This window comes from Periophthalmus magnuspinnatus, chromosome 11 (genome assembly GCF_009829125.3).
Source record: "Periophthalmus magnuspinnatus isolate fPerMag1 chromosome 11, fPerMag1.2.pri, whole genome shotgun sequence".
In the NCBI taxonomy this organism is placed as follows: Eukaryota; Metazoa; Chordata; class Actinopteri; order Gobiiformes; family Gobiidae; genus Periophthalmus; species Periophthalmus magnuspinnatus.
Genome location: NC_047136.2, coordinates 9,651,796 through 9,666,047, shown reverse-complemented (window position 1 = coordinate 9,666,047; position 14,252 = coordinate 9,651,796). Strand labels below are relative to the sequence as shown.

The 14,252-nt window shown below is 38.6% G+C and overlaps 1 protein-coding gene across 1 annotated transcript in view; it reads left to right on the top strand.

Moving 5' to 3' along the window:
- LOC117379073 (CUB and sushi domain-containing protein 3-like) overlaps positions 1-14,252 on the top strand; it is a 319,068-nt gene that overhangs the window by 90,593 nt on the left and 214,223 nt on the right. The window lies entirely within an intron of this gene.

Below are 14,252 nucleotides of genomic sequence, written 5' to 3'. Positions count from 1 at the left end.
TTTACGGGAGTGACAGTGATGTTGGACAGTTAACGATTTTCTATTCGCTGTCAGCCCCCGAGGCCTAACGACCAATTATTGATCCGACCAATTAGCATTCACACCTTTAATTAATACTGAGACCTGAAGCCCATTCACACACAGCAGACTGCAGGTTTTAATGAACGCTGAGAGGAGAAGATAACAGGGGGACAGAGAGAGACTGACAGAGGAGAGGGGTCAGGAAAGAGCCACTGCAGTTTGATATAAGGAGTAATGGTGTGTCAGGGTTTAATTGTACAGTGACTTTTGGGCGAATATAAACTACCATCGCAGGGATAATGGAGCTGTGAGCCATCAGAAGTACAGCTAGCATGTGCAATTTTCTGTGGTGATTACGTGCACATCGAGAACCGTCTAATGCATAAATTGGTCGAATACTTATTATACTGGGATTTGAAAGAATGTGTATTGACCACAGCAAAAAGAAGAAGGTTTGGAGTGAGTTGGTGAGTTTACTAATACTTCTCTTTGTGCATAGTTGCTATCTTGTAATGATAAGTCAACTAATTGATAAACAGAGCATGTCTTTAGTCAGCCAAGAGCTTTTTCAGTTGACTGCAGCCCTAGTGAGTAGCTCTGGTTATATGTGGTGCAATTCAAAGTTGTAATTCAGTCATCTTTGTACATCACATTGCGTTATTCATGAGCATTATATAGAAAATAATCCCAGTTCAAATCAAGGAGAGTACCATGATTGTGATGTCTAAAACATCTTTGATTGCTGTGATTGCTTCTTTGTAATTTGCTGTGCAGTTCATTTTCATTTCAGGTTTTTGGAAGGCAATTAGAAAGACATTATCAGTTCTGCCATGAGATCGATTCCCAATGAGACCAGACTACAGAATGCCATGTCGTAAACCAACATACAAAACTTCAATGCACAGGTGTCATCGTGACTTCTGAAGAGACCAGCTGAGGTCAAGCGTTATTGTGGTCAAGAGTTATTTGTGAGTGAAAATGCTACCGGAAATTGAATGATAAATGCAACGGTATTGAAACGTTTGAATGACGTTTTGGTTTACAAGCTGCAATATACAGCTACCAAAAATGATGTTCTTTTACTTTTATTGTGCAAATGCAAAATTGATATATTCTGTATAAACTGAAAAATTGTTGATTAACCACTGGAAAATGTGGCAAGGCAAGTTTATTTATATAGCACAATTTGTACACAAAGTAATTCAAAGTGGTTTGCAGAATAAGAAAGACATTAAAAGACATTAAAATATATTAAAATCGCAATGCAACAAATCAAAACATAAATGATCATCATAAAATTAACATTAAAGGAGAAAAGTGCAGAATATAAAGACCTTTCAGTCATATGCACATCTAAACAGAACGATTTTGAGCCTGGATGTAAACATTGTCAAAGTAGAGGCCTGTCTCACATCTTCAGAAAGAGTGTTCCAGATTTTAGCTGCATAAAACTGAAACGCTGATTCCCCATATTTAGTCCTGACTCTGGGCACCAGCAGGAGGTATCTAAGGTCCTCAGAGTATAAGATGATTCATATGGCACTAACTGAGATGTACTTTGGTGCTAGGCCATGGAGAGACTTGTACACAAACAGAGCCTCTTTAAAGTCTATTCTCTCAGCCACAGGAGCCAGTGCAGAGACCTGAGCAAAGGACGCATGTGCTTGTACTTCCTAGTTCTAGTCAGGACCCGAGCAGCAGTGTTCTTGATATACTGTAGCTGACTTAACTGTCTTGATGCTCGTTTGAAGAGGCCAGTGAGCAGGCTGTTACAGTAGCCTAGCATAGTCTGATGTGTGTGTTATTTTTGCTGCAAAGCTGACATGTAAATGAGGACATTAACTGTGTGCAAAAGTTTGGGTGCCTCTGCTCCTGTGGGCTATTGAATTGTTGTGTTCTGCAAATTAACGTTCGCCCTTACTTCCGAACATTCTCGCATAGCGTTTGGATTAAGAAGTGTCTGACAGGGACCTGTGAAAACTTTGAACAGCGGGTTAATCAGCATTACTCAGGCTCAAACTGCACACAGTGTAGCTCTGGCTGTTGTCTTTTCCCGGACACTGGAGCTGACCACAAGCCTTTTCCCTTAATAAATAAATAAATAGATTCGAAGGTGACTCCAACATCACAGCAGAGCTCTGATCCTTGTGTAAGTGTCAAACCACAATAAGACTGTTCTGATTTGCAGCTGGGCTGGGTGCAGTCTGAGAGAGGTGTTATTCTTTTTGCTCCCACAGTTCTAATAAATCTGGCAGCACACGCTAAACAACTTCATTTGCATTTCCTTTGCCTCAAAATTTGCACATGTTGGCAAAAAACATTCCATTTTGCATATTCATTCACTCATAGGAGTAAAACTGCACTGTGTCTTCTTTTGCGTCTCTGTGAGAAATTGCGCTGGGTTTTTACTGCACCTTTAATGTGGCTAGTGGTTTAGCATGTGAGCAGACGCTTCATAAATGAGGCCCTTAGGGTCCAAAATGTCACATAGCATTAAAAATAATAATAATAAAACGCCACTATGAAAGGGCGGAGCCTATCAGTTCAAGTCAATATACTCTTCTCTGTTATAAAGACCTTTTAGTTTACAATAAACAAAATGTAAAGCCATGTCTATGTGATAGTCTATTACTAAGTTACAGAAAATGCACAAGTAAACTGCAACATGCTTCTGTTTATTTGACCATATATATGTACCTAAATATTTATAGCTGATTTTACCCTTTTCTCATCAAACATATGGGAAAAGCTTTGAATTTTTCAAAGCCCCAAGCTAATATTGCTATGTGGCCAGCAGCAGCGGTCTGTAAACAGCCAACAATTAAAGAGCAGAAGAAGAGGTGTGTGGTGGTCCATATTTTAGTTGTGTGCATCTAATGAAGTTCTGTCGGCAGGATGTCTTTAGGGAGAAGTGTAATGTTTTATTAACCTGTTCTTTGCTGAAACATTGAACACCACATCAAGAACCTATGTCCACATGGACTGAACCCCAGCACACACATTAAAGCTAGTTACACACTTGCAGACTAAGCTCAGAAGTGCAGGTAAAGGTCTCATAATTGACATCCATGTGTTTATTTGTGGACTCTCCGACTGCCATTATTATTGCAGCATCCAATTACATACAGGGAAATTGCAAAGCTAAAAAAAATATATATATATTGAAGAAATTGTCCTAAATTCATATTCTGTTAGTAAATATGTTGTGATTGGGTCAGACAGGGTTATTGTCCTTTAAAATGATGAACCTGTTTTTCTTGTACTTCAAGTACATCCAGGCCCACTTGACACTAATTGTATGTCTGTCAAAATATAATTTCAGTCCTGGCCATTTTGAAGAGGTTGTTTTGCTCAACAACAAAAAATAGGCCTTACTATTCAACAAAGAGGTGAAGGTCCAATAAGAAATTATGAAGACAAGAGAGCAACCTTGAATGTGGTAATGGTTAAGCGGTCAAGATCCCCACTGAAACTCCAGGTGGGTTTCTATGGTGATTCTCTGATCATTTCTAAGTCAATGTCTATGGGCTATGGTCATTTTTAAGATATTCAAAGCAGTGTGGCAGTTTGTAACCAAATTGGAAGTAGAAAAAGTTTTTTAAATGGAATAAAAACATAACACAAACATAACACTGCCCTACTTGGTAACCTGTTTGCCAATTGCAAATTCCATAAGGATCCTCAGTTCATAAAAGCTATTGAGAGACCCTGCAGACATCAGATGAACCCTCTACTCCTTTTCACCTATCATCAAATCGACCAGTGGTAATTACAGCCTTCTCAGAAGTCCCCACCATGTCCTGCACTGTTTGATCTGCACTAGGGGGCGCCATCATTAGTAGCACCTTCATCTTGTGTTTGGTCTCACCTTGACCCAAATCATGCTGTCTTCTGCCACTTAGTCTGTTTCTCTGCGTTAATGTGCTGGTAATGAATGATAATGACTTAATTAGACTAGCACAAAGCAGCTACCAATTTGTGGAGTCTAAAGGGAGGAGCTGTTAGCATGCATGTCGCGCACTATTATCCAGAGTGACAACTATTCAAGAATCAAATGTACAGTTTACAGTGAATGACATTTTCAAAGGTTACATTGTTCATTTATGAGAATTTGTTCCAATACATAAAATTATTTTCAACCTATAGAATATCAAATGTCTTCTGGCTTTCAAATGTCAAATGGCAGAATGGTTAGAGGAGTTTTGGTTAAAAAATTCAGCAATCCTGCTTAGTGCAAATCTATAGTAAAACAGAACTAAATGACCAAAGTAGTCACATTTTGATATAGTACTTTTCACTTTCAAGGCACTCAAAGCGTTTTACATCAAGGAACCACTCCATCCACACACAGGGGGTAAGGTTGGTTTAGTGTCCTGCCCCAGGACGTTCAGCATTCATTGAAAGAGTCGACACTTATAAATATCTTGGATTTTGGCTTCATGAAAACTTGTCCTTTAAAAAACATATCTCAGAATTATGTAATAGTTTAAAATCTAAATTATCATTTTATTACAGAAACAAATATTGTATCTCAATGAGTTACAGAAAAGAAATAGTGCAAGCAACCTTCCTATCTGTATTGGATTGTGGGGATGTGGTGTATATGCAGACTTCAGCCTCTGCTTTGAAACCATTGGATCCACTATTTCACTCCGCCCTTCGTTTTATTACAGGTGATGGATTTGTAACTCATCACTGTACGCTCTATGAAAAAGTGGGTTGGTCATTACTGTCTGTTAGAAGAGAACAGCACTGCATTAAGTTTATCTATAAGGGATTACTTCAAAAACTGCCAGAATACCTCACCTGCTGTTTTGCGTCATAAAAATGGAATATGCTCCAAGGAAAAGCAAAACTGGACACGTTGGTGACACAATTGCACTTTAATAATCTGATAACAAACTTTTATACACACACCTGCACTTGTTATTGATGTTTTTTATGGCCTTATTTGTTTTGATTGTTTTTTCGGTTTGTGTTGTATTTTAAACAGGGCACCCATGAAAAAGAGAGCCCAAGTGCTCTCATTGGGTCCCCCTGTATAAATAAAGATAAATAATAAATAAATAAATCTGTGGGAGCTGGAATCGCACTGTCAACCTTCGGATCACTAGTCCATTTTAAACGATTTGCCGTGGTCCAAAGTTACTCCGCAAGCATCCTAATTAGTCACAGCAATGAGTTCATGAGCACTTTTCACAACTTTCAGAGGCCAGAGCGGAGTTTTGCTGTTGGTAATCCTAACAACAACTAGCATGCTAACTTCCTAAATCTCGGACAAGAAAACACTTTACAAATACATGCAGACAGTACTGGTGCAAGACACTTTTTGCTCAAACATGTGGAACAAAAATCAAAAATAAATAAATAAACGTCTCCCCAATAGATGCCCTATTTTCTGCAATTATTCACCCAATACTACATGCTTTTTACCATGAAACCCCTTTATTTGCCCTTAATTACTAGAGATGTTCTGCATTTGCCTGTGCCGGAGACGCTCAGGAGCTATTATGAATCTATGGTAGCTCATTAGACAGGGTCAGGCAAACAAACTGGTGTTAAATGAGTAGTTGTGGAGCAGGAGATTCTTCAGCGTCTTTTCTCCACAGGGATCCACTCTCCAAAGGGAGTTCATGTAAAATTGTTTTCTGCTGGGGAATAAGAAGAAGGAGGCTTAGAGACTTAAAACTACACTCATTTCATTGTACATAATAACTTCATGACCATTTGTGTAATATCGTTTCTCCCATATCGTGTTCTTTCCTTGGATTGCATTTAATAACTGCAAAACTGAAAACTATGCGCTTTTGGGTATTACAGGCGTTGTAGCTTCATAATTTGGCCTTATTCAATCTACCCGAATACATATGCCCATTTGTCAAGCTGGATGTTAAAATTAAAAAAAGTAAAAGTACACGCACAGTGCACACCCATGCACACACACAATAATACACACAGTACACAAAACACTTGGCAAAATGCTCCCCCACAATCTATATACTTTATAATGAAGACGCATTATTGGTGCGTGTACACTTGGCCTCTTAATGGTCAGAATGTTATGGCTCATCTGGCAGTGTAACCTATTGACCTTATTCCACCCTCTTGCCTCTAAATGTTATTAAACCACACTTCATGTTAAGCGGGAATCCCATTCATTTAAACGGAGAATTTGAGACGTTTTGCCACTAAAATATGATATAAAATAGGTTGATTTGTGTGAAATCTTCTGTGTTCATGTGACCAACAAGTCAACACTGCCCTGGTTCTGTGGGAGGCTTTAAAACAGCTTAGCAGTCTGTATACTAGAACTTATTTCCTGCCAAGATCGGCGCCCCCATCCAAAATAATACAACCCGAATAATGATGGCGGCGCCCACGGCAACTTCCAGAATAAGGTGAATATACTGAATTGAAAACAATATCTCCTAAGGCAACTGACCATTTAAAGATTGTATTCCTATTAAAGACCATTAAATACACATTATAGTTTTGCATAATCCGTTGCACTTAAAATATTCAACAAAAAGTGTCTAGAATTCAAATCACCTCATGTTGGCATTAATCTTCTTTCATTATAAAATATATCCATGGGTAATAATTCCACTTTATCCGGTTTTGTGATTGCTGGCATGGAGTTTAAGAAAATTGCCAGGGACCGAGATAGAGTGACAGTTTGCATGACAGCTCAGCAGCAACTTTTCTAACAATGAAGGAATTATTTTGGGGGTAAAAAAAAAAAAAACTCCGTCAATTTGACAAAAAACATGGATGTGGTACAGTCGACTGCTGCTGTATTTTTCCACCATCGTACTGTATTAAAACGGCTTCATAATGTTTACTAAACTTTTGCTGAACTTTTTGCTCCCCTGTCAATAACCCCTATTCACATTTACCGACTCTTGTTCTTGTTTATTGATTGTCAGAAAAACTATTTGTGTTTCCACCTATAGCCCTTATCCAGGTTAGGTATTTTAATCCCCTTAGTTCAGTATATATGGTATAGTAATATTTTTGTTCTCTGCAAAAATACATATATTCTGTACTATCTTCTTTCCGCTGGCACTGTTTTCCATCCATCTATCCAAAGGTGATATACTATAAGTGCCTTAAATGTTTTATTGGACTCAGAATGTTTCACATCGCAGGATCCTTAAGTCTTTAAAACGTGTTGTTCGAACAGTAACATAAATCGTGGTGACAGGTGCAGGTTTGAAAGTTGACAGCTAGTCGATGGTTTTACAAGTCGGAGTGGCACAAACACATATCTGCTGCTTACAGACCTGAAGAATCATCTGTTAGGGCTGCTGTAAAACTCAAACTTTTTATTACAGAAGTCTTTTGGGTGCATTTCCTCCAATGGCTTTCTTGCTTCGCATAATGGAAAGTCATATACATGCTTGTCTTGAACAGCTGCGGTGTAAGATGTGCTTGTTTTTACACTGTTCTGTATAACATCAATCCAGTTTGACTTGGAACAATGTACTGAAGGAAAGTTTTCTTTGCGGGTATAAAATGCAAAATGGAGGCAGCGATACAAGAGCAAGACGTACCTGTTGTAATGATTTTGCAAGTTATTTTGGAGCGCTATCTTTAAAGGGGCACTATTTAACTTTTCTGGTGAGTATTTGCTATCTGTTTGTTGCCATGTAGTTAATTATTTTCCTGGAATGTTCAAAAGTATAGCATTAAACGTATCTTGCTTATATTCAACAGCAATTTTTTTGCTCAAAAATATCTCAATAACATGCATTTTTTACTGTGATCTGAAGTGCACTTTCAAGTATTTGACATTGACCAATCCAAGACCCGATATCAGTCTTTTTGTAATATTTAGCATTTTATACAACAGCGTTACTGTCACATATTATTATAATTTTAGTGCTCTCTGCTTCTTGAAGGCTACATCTTTTCCACATTACATACATTTTAAAAGGCACTCTAGGTCCAGAGAATAAGATGTCTTTGTAATCCAGATATGATTCCTAGCAAGAGAAAAATTCATTTCTTTCAAGTGGACAAAAGCCACTCAATTAGAGAATGTACCAACACAGTCGTAAGAACAGCTCAGGACCCCAATCAGCTGTACATCTGCATCTCAAAGCCCCTATGAAGATTGAAGATAGTGAGGTACAAGTCTTAGCCAAAAGAAAAGAAATGGTTTGAGAGTTAAAGAGACTTTTTATTTAGGAGTACAATCTATCTTTGAACAGGAATGAGGAGCTTTGACATCATTTATCTCCTATTTATAACTCCATCCTCAGACTTAAATCAAAACAAGGAAAACAAAAGTGATACCAGTATGCTAATAGGGTGAGAAATAAAACTCAGGCACAGTTCACACTTAGTTAACAAGAAGAAACTGTAAACAAATGGGTATGTTAGTTTCAGTGTTGTTAGTTCCTTCCTTTAGATAGATATAAGGCAGTGTCTACCAAAATCTGACTAAACCTTTTGTCCAGTTGATAGAATTACATTTTTCTTTTGCTATATTTAGAGAGCAAGAATACTTTTCATCTATGTAAACGATGTCCATAAGTTTGCTCTGTCAGTCGAACTACACTGCTCAATTACATTCTGCTTCAACTCTCCCCTCTAAATGCGTGCAATTGTTAATAGACACAACATTTTGTATCTAAGCTCCCTTTTAAAAACTTAACTTAAAAACTCCCACCTGTATCCTTTTCCCCTGGATCGTTTCTGTCCTTATTTCTGTCTCTCCGTTTTCATCTTTCACTAAATCTGAACTGCACATTACTTTCCTCTTTACTATGACTTCTCTTATCACACACTTCTAACGTGTAACATGCTCTAATTTCTTATCTTTAGAGGAATAAAACAAGAAATATAGTGTCTCTGTTAGCCCGCTGTATAAAGAAAACCAGAATACATTCCCCAACTGTATGCGAGTGAGGGTGACAAATGCAGATAGTACTACAGATGGACCATAAAGGCAGTAGCTTGTAATGAAGCAACTGAGACCCAAATCATGGTTATGGTAAACTTGGGAGTGAGGAAGCGATAGCGGGATGGGGCAGGAAAGATGGATAGATAGAGAAAAAGGAAAGAAGGGAAGGAAGAGAGAATAAATAAGACCGGCGCTCGCTGCTATAAACCATAGAAAGTAGTATGGTGTTGCCGCGGGCTACTGAATAAACTTGTGTAATGAAATTGTGTGATGTTCACCATAAAGCTGAGAGTGCAAGGAAGAGGGGATAAAAAGAATGGACAGAAGGGGCTGTATATAAGCTAGATGGGGTATAGAACAACGGCAGGGTATAGTAATCAAGTAATCAAAGTTTAAAGCATATGAGAAAGAATTACAGTAGAAGAGATAGAAGAAAGCGGAGGATAAAATATGAAAAAAAAGAAAAGATGGAGCTGAAGACGTATGCATATTCCACCCATTAAAAGTCATTGCATTTTAAAAGATACCCCATAGAACTGAATGACACGCCGGTAGAGTAAAGTAAAGCGAGTAATGGAAGTCTGTAGCACTGCATGAAGAATAATGTACTTCATAGTGAAAAAATTGTTTACTAAAGTCTCTTAAGATCATGTTTATTAACTACTACTATTAATTAATACAATAAGCCCTCAAATACTCCTCCTGAATCATTCTTAATAAACTATTGATGTTTTTTGGTTTCTATGACTGAAGTCTTTCTTTGTGCTTCAGTGTAGCCAAAAATTCTAAGGTGTAATCTGACTTTTGAATTTACTCCAGCCAACTGTTCTGTTCTATGTCGTCTTATCAGTTTTGACTGGCAGCAATTATACCAACATTTTATTGCCATGAACAACAGCAATTGGATATAGAAAAAAGTGTTCCATTTGAAATATAACAGTTGCTTGAAAATGAAGCAATCCCGTTTTAGAAAATGGAAAATTTGGATCGAATTAGTCACACTTTTTTTTCAATCTTATCTCAGCTTAGTTCATTCTACAATATTTTGGGCGAGTTTTGGTTACTAGGAACACAGTTTTGGGTCAGGTTGTGAACACTTTTTTTTTTTTTTCTGCTAGTGTCAATGGCTTGGAAAGCTGTGGGACCTGTGCAGGCTTTGAATGAGGGGAGAAAATCGTTCTGCTAAAGACCCTGATAGACCCCTCCAATCCTGCTCCTCTTATCTCCACACAGCTACAGCCAGGCGCACACGGACTGGAACCATCGGACATACTTTTTAACACACACGCAGGCACACGCGGATGCACGCTTACACTTGGGGTCATCCATCACCATGACAACCCTCCTTGCTGCTTTCTGATTGGACGGCAGCTTGGTCCAGTGTGGTGACCTGAGGACCTATTGATTTTGGCAGGTCTGTGTGGTCGCTTTAAGGGTATGGGTGTTTGCAGTTCAGTGCCCTATCTGCCCCGCACAGTGAGTGGGTTCAGCTTATACATCAGTGGACCATGCAGCCACATCCAATGGGAAGGGCATTCTGGTGTTGAAACGCAACATAAGAACATAACTGACATTCGCCTCCTTTTCTGGCTTTGTAGTCATAGCAAAAATACACTGCCTAGTCAAAAAAAAAAAAAAAGTCACCACCTGCATTTAACTAAGCAAATAGGTACGAGCCTCCTCCAGTTGGTCAGGTCTAGGTTCAGCAACAGTCTGTGCTCAAAGAATGAGGTCAGCTGACACCTGAATATACTGAATGACCAGGTTATTCCATCAATGGATTTTTTCTTCCCTGATGGCACGGGCGTATTTCACGATGACAATGCCAGGATTTATCCGGCTCAAATAGTGAAAGAGTGGTTCAGGAGCATGAGACATCATTTTCACACATGGATTGTCCACCACAGAGTCCAGACCTTAACTCCATTGAAAATCTTTGGGATGTGCTGGAGAAGGCTTTGTGCAGCAGTCAGACTCTAACATCATCAACGCAACATCTTGGTGAAAAATTTATGCAAAACTGGATGGAAATGAATCAGAACGATACAATGCCACAGGGAATGTGTGCCGTAATCACAGCTAAAGGCGTCCAACGAAATATTTGTGTGTGTGACCCTTTTTTTTTTTTTTTGGTGGGGACTTTTTTTTGTCCAGGTAGTGGTTGTACTGTAATGAACTCAGCACACTGGAGCCAAACCTTATAACCACTAGGGTCAGTTTAGAGTCCCTTACGTTGCATTATACTTTATTTACAGATGCAATTTACCATCACTTAAAACCCTTATGGACTAAAGGCGAAGAAACCAATGTTTTTCAATGAGAAAAAGAATAATACATTTGCACGTCCAATTGTAGAGTTCCAGTAGAAAAATAACTTATATGCTTGAGAACCTAATTCACATGTCTGTGCCCTTTACCCTAACGTGGCAAGTAAATGTCACTTGCAAGTCACTTACCATACAGTTCATAGACACTATGCGAATTGGATTTTTTTTCTCTATAATCACAGAAATGGCCATAATTTCCTCTTTGTCCTCCTTGTCCCGGAGCTATGGATACAGACAAATACAGTTAACTGAAAGTAGTTACGCTTCAGTAATGGAAAAGGTGTAATAGTCATTGTCTAAATAAATGGATCAATCAGACTTACCAATATTAGAGTCATCCAGTCGCTTCATTTGCCAACATCAAATCTTCTTTACTGCAGGCTGCGTGCTGAATAATCATTGCACAGTCATGCCATTAGAAGTGAAAAGATTGCCTTTGGGAGTGCACTTTAGCTTTTAATTTCAAACATAATTCCAAAGTTTGTGAACCATTTTCAAAAGTTCCCTGTGACATTTGTAAGAAGGAAGTCATCTGGGTCTTTCATTTGAGATTTGGGAGCACAGTGAACTTAAGCTAAAGGTGGGATTTTCACACTGTAGGACGGAAACTTCATTTGTCATACGCTGTTCTCATTTCAAGTCATTTCTATTCATATTCTTATGGCTTCTGTATAATCTTGTGTTAGCCCTGATTTAGTTACAAGTAAGGCATTGTTTAGGGTTAGTTTGTTGACGTCACCAGGGCACCCTTCATCAGATCTTCAGCTGTAGGTTTATTCTCAGAGTATTGTGCATATTTTACATTAGACAAACCTAACCAGGCAGAACATGCAGTATCCACACAGGAAGACCCCAAAGGATCCTTGAATTTAACCCAAGACATTACTGATGTGCACCAAGAGCATGTACACTCGGCCATGTACAGCCTGGTGTCCACTGCACCATTTTTTTCTTCATCTTATAAGATTGTTGGATGTCACACTACACAATGAAAAGAATTTAAATTATATGGCAACAGACAGACACGAAAGTTTGTCTGAGCGAATCTCCGGCTCCAGCTCCGTGTGGTAACATCTCCATAATGGTACAGGTTAGCCGAGGACCGACTGTTACGTAAATATGGAATCGTTCTGTAATTGGAAAACAAAATCATCTTTTTCGAGAAGTCAATGAAATTTGCAAGTCTAAAAGAATGATATGATAGTCACTCTCGTTTCGTCTTCCTATTTCTGAATAAATACAAAGCTCCTCTGATCGCTGCTGCCAAGAGAGCGGCTCCAAACATGCAAGACATGCCTATTCCTCTGCTCTGCTCTGTCACAACCCCGAGCTGTCAATCAAAGTGTGGACCTGATCCAGCGCCACTGTCCCCGTCTCTCGTTCTGTGGCTCCGTGCAGAGGAGAAGTTCTGATTGTACTGGCGACTAACTTTATTAACTAACCAAAGCGGCACAATAGGATTATTATTGTTATTAAATTAAATGGAGCTAAAATGAAGCTGAAATGGAGCTCATCTTTAGTCATACAACAGTTCTAAGTTTGTCCAAAGACCCACAATTTTTAGCTACGACTCTAAGAGCTAAGATTTTCCCTACGATCATAATTTATTTACTTATTTATTTATTTATTAAAAGGACAATGTGCAGTTACATTAAAAAGATGGCTGCACCAGATTTAGCATAATGCTACTTTCCATCTGTAGTCCTAAAACAACAATTAACACAACAATTAAACAGAAATTAAAACAACAATTAACACGTACAATGTAAAAACAATACAATACAAATCGGTGCAAGAATTCAAAAGTACAGATTATTCAGTGTTCAACAGACTAATAAAACAAGTAATATAGCAACAATAAAATAGTAAAACAGAAGTAAAATTGCAGCAGTTGCTTAAAGTGCAAGGGGTCAGTATTATTTAGAGTGCAAGAGGTAAGTAAAGTGCCTCAGTATGTTTACAGGGCATCAGAAAAACAATGCAATAGCTACCGGATGTACCCACGAGGGTAGCAAATCAAGTGAGACACACTTGAGGTTACACTGTAGCAAATCTTTTGTCACAGATGGTAAAAATTGTACATGCAAAAATGTACATTTTGAGGACTTTTTACCAATCAAAAGATATAATATTTTGTGATCCTTTTTGAAACCCATGTATAGAAGATTGACACTATTCCTTTTTATCTTCATCACGTATCTAATTCATATTACAAAATCTAGAAACTATAGCACCACCTGGCTTCCTGTCCACTCCCCAACCCAGACCTCCCTCCATGTGTTCTCCCACCTCTCCCTGACTCTCTATCTGTCCAAGCAGCTTGCTCCTCATATCAATCAAGTTCAAACAATAAGACTGCAGTTGGTCCCTGTTCACCCATCTACTCCCTGGTTTATGGCCTGTTATAGCCTTCCTTTCAGGCCTGTCTGCTGGTGTGGATGTTGTGTGCGGGTGTGTGCGGGTCTGTGTGGGGATAGGGTTGTGTTTTGTGGACCCAGATGTTAACATGCAACACTTGTCCATAAGTCCCGCAGAATGGCAGACGTGTCCAGGGGGGATAATCTCATTAACTATAAAACACTTGGATTGTCTCTGCTCTGTTTGCCGGTTTTAGATTTCTATTGACTCCCGCACTTGTGAGATGCACGGATTCCTATGTGGTTCTGCTTCCTTCTGCAAAATTTACGACATGGTTTAAATACCGCCAAGATCTAATAAATTATAACTTGGGCAAGCTAATTTATTTCAGTGAGGAAATAATGGAATAATAGAATATTTTAAAGTGCCATGTTATTTGATAGATGATGTGAATTTGATCCAGAACAGTGGTTGATATTTTTAGAGGAAATAAAAAAAGGGGGAAAAAAGTTCACTGATGTGGAACTTGGTTATTTTTCTTGGGTAGCAACAGTGGCTCAATTCTTGGGTATGTTTTGGACATTGCTTATTGCACCAAGGAGGCAAAGGGATCTCCAATGATAACACATTTGGTGCTT